Source organism: Mizuhopecten yessoensis, unplaced genomic scaffold (genome assembly GCF_002113885.1).
Source record: "Mizuhopecten yessoensis strain PY_sf001 unplaced genomic scaffold, ASM211388v2 scaffold2255, whole genome shotgun sequence".
Taxonomy (NCBI): domain Eukaryota; kingdom Metazoa; phylum Mollusca; class Bivalvia; order Pectinida; family Pectinidae; genus Mizuhopecten; species Mizuhopecten yessoensis.
This window is the reverse complement of record NW_018404455.1, coordinates 411,523-414,649: the sequence shown is the minus strand read 5'-3', so window position 1 is coordinate 414,649 and position 3,127 is coordinate 411,523. Positions and strand designations below refer to the sequence as shown.

At 35.8% G+C, this 3,127-nt stretch overlaps 2 protein-coding genes across 3 annotated transcripts in view; both read right to left on the bottom strand.

Moving 5' to 3' along the window:
• Positions 1–2,493, bottom strand: part of LOC110445390 (tripartite motif-containing protein 2-like) — an 81,552-nt gene extending 79,059 nt beyond the window's left edge. For both annotated transcript variants that reach the window (XM_021489976.1, XM_021489972.1), the window contains exon 1: positions 2,416–2,493. The gene's annotated coding sequence lies outside the window, so the exon portion shown is untranslated. The remainder of the gene's footprint in view (positions 1–2,415) is intronic.
• LOC110445392 overlaps positions 1–3,127 on the bottom strand; it is a 19,629-nt gene that overhangs the window by 4,933 nt on the left and 11,569 nt on the right. The window lies entirely within an intron of this gene.

Below are 3,127 nucleotides of genomic sequence, written 5' to 3'. Positions count from 1 at the left end.
CCCCCCCCCCCCCATTTTATGGCGGGGGCATACAAATAGGGTTTAAGTGATTGTAATGGTTGTTTGAGGCATGTTATGTATGTTCATCTTGTGCATAAAGAATAGAGCTTTCGATCCATGTGTGACACGTGTGTGAAAGTGACCATTTGTTTCTAAAATATCAGTTTGAAGAGCGACCCTGACGCGGGTCGCTTATTTCCCACATATTATAGAGGACCGGAGTTCTGACTAGTTGAATACATGATTCAGCAAACAGTAGATCTTTAACATCAGAGAACGCAATTTTCACCTTTAATCTCATATCATTGAATTATTAACTTTATATTTTAACAACAATTATGAAACACATTTTCCATTTTTTTTACAATTAAATTACATAAGAGAACGCAATTTTCCCCTTTAATGTGATATCATTGAATAATAAACTTTATCTTTTTAACAAAAATTATGAAACACATTTTACACTTTTTTTACGAAATAAGTACGTATTAATTTAATTGACTTTGTGTACATCAATGAGAGTGATACATTACTGTTTTAATTCCAACATGTTAATGATGTAATTAAATTACATCAGAGAACGCTAATTTCATCTTTGGTGTAATATTATTGAATACATAAACTCTATTTATTTCACAACAATTACCAAACAGATATCCTTCTATTTATACTAATCACTATTTTTGGCGCGGATGGAAGGGCACAGGAGATTTATAGAAATTATTTATGTTTCCACAACTATTTTTTTTTATTCAATTTGAATCTGCTGGTTATATAAGTGTGATTGTAAAATGATCAAATTCAAATGTATTGGTTTTTTTTTATTGCTACAATAGATAATTCAGGCTGAAACTAAAATCAGGTACTTTATAAAATGGTAATGTCGTTGCGTGGCTTCTGACGTCGTCAGTCGCTTGTGCGTTATAAACTTTCTTTTGAAAACTTGATGTCACGACTCCCTATTATAACACATTGAAAAAAAAACATTTTTTTTTTTAAAAAGACGACGACGGGAAACAGGAAGTGAAAGTGGAAGAAGGAAGATAACTCATTTAGAAGTCCCCCACTGGTTCCAGGGGGGACTATAGGTTTGCACATCCGTCCGAGAAGATTGTCCCGGAAATATCTTCTTTACTATTCCACCTGGAGTAACCAGATTTGGTGTAAATGAAGATCTTTTGCTGGCGGAATGCAGAGCGCAAGAAGAAGGTCACTATGACCTCACTGTGACCTATGCTTTGACATTTGACCTTAACTTTTGAAAAAAACATGTCCGGGGCATATCTCCTGTGCTATTTCACCTGGAGTAACCAGATTTGGTGTACAAGCAAATCTTGGGATGGCGAAGTAAAGAGTGCAAGAATTAGGTCACTCTTACCTCACTGTGACCTGAACTTTGACCTTTACTTTTGAAAATGTTTGTCCGGAGCATACCTTCTACACTATTTTACCTGGAGTAACCAGATTCGGTATATAAGGTCATCTAGGCATGACGGAGCGCAGAGTGCCAAAATTAGGTCACTATGATCTATGACTTGACTTTTGACTTTCACTTTTGAAAAAGTATGACAAAGAAATATCTTTTTTACATGTAGTAATGGGATTTGGTGTACATGGACATCTTGGGAGGGCGGAGTGCAAAGTGCAAGAAGAAGGTCACTATGATCTCATGGTGACCTATGCTTTTACTTTAACTTTTGAAAAAAGTGTATCTGGGGCATTTCTTCTATACTATTTCACCTGGTGTTACCAGAGTTACTTTATAAAACCATAATGCAAATAAACTTCTTCTGTTGGTAACAAAACAAGTTTTACCGTTACAAAGATGCCTTTAATGTCGTTAAGTTGTGTTATGCATCAGGATACTTTCTTAACAATAGAAACATCCTGACATAAGTGTACTGTTTGTTAAATATAGAAATCGTTACCGGTGGGGGACTATGGATTGCCTTGCATGATTTTAAAGAAATTCTGATAATGCGTGCACATTGAGGTAGTTATATTTGAATTATTTTATTCCTGGACGTTAATTTAGGTCTATGCTTAAACCGAGCAATATAGAATATACATCCTGCGTTAGAAAGGCCAGCTAACAATGACATAGATAAAACGAAAGCAACCACGTACAACCTGACCTTATAAGTGATCTCTGATCAGTTCCTAATAGAACTATGTCTCTGTCAAATAATCACGAAGCATCATAACATATATATATTACATATCAACGATTTGTCATTTCAATTTTAGTGTTATAAGCCTTACTTTCGTTTCACATATGTCTATCATTAGGACCAGCTTGTTGTTATAATCATTGTTGTTCGCCCAAATTACGACGCTTCATGAAAGTTTGTCGTTTGCAATGACTTGCTGTCATGTTATTTGTGTCTAATGGTCCGTATACAAATGGTGACTTACTGTTCTATCCTCGCATTAGCCACAAAGTTTGACAGAAACGTCGGTACGGTCCTCTCCTTCGTCGCCACGCCTCGTCGCAAACGGAGATACGTTTCTAAATTACGGCACGTAGTGTCGGAGTTTCATCCGGTCCGGATTTTATAAGTCGTTTTGTACTTTAAAATTCATTCAGAAAACCTTATCAATAACAATAACCTGAACATTTAATTGCTTCGGTTAAATATTATTTCGATTTAGAAAAGCATCAATGGTGGTTTTCAAAACTATCAAATCAGCACATATTGAATACATAGATATTCTTGGACAAACCAAGAAACGGTACCTGAATTAGTTTTTTTTACTGTTTTTTGAAAAATATTTAAAAATATCATTTTCACTAGATATTGTATAGGTCGACATATATCGGTGTTTCCTGTGTCACTGTATATAAAGCAGGATTTATGTATAATTAATCGTATCTAATCAAGTTTTTAACACCCTGTCACCATTTTGTCACAGTAGGGGTGGACTGTGAACTCGACATCAGTATACGGGATGGTGGATGTCTGTGTACCCGGTATCACTGTATTGGAGGATAGATGTCTGTGTGCCTGGTATCACTGTATGGGAGGGTTTATGTCTGTGTACACAGTATCACTGTATGAGAGGGAAGATGTCTGTGTAACCAGTATCACTGTATGGGAGGGTAGATGTCTGTGTACCTGGTATTACT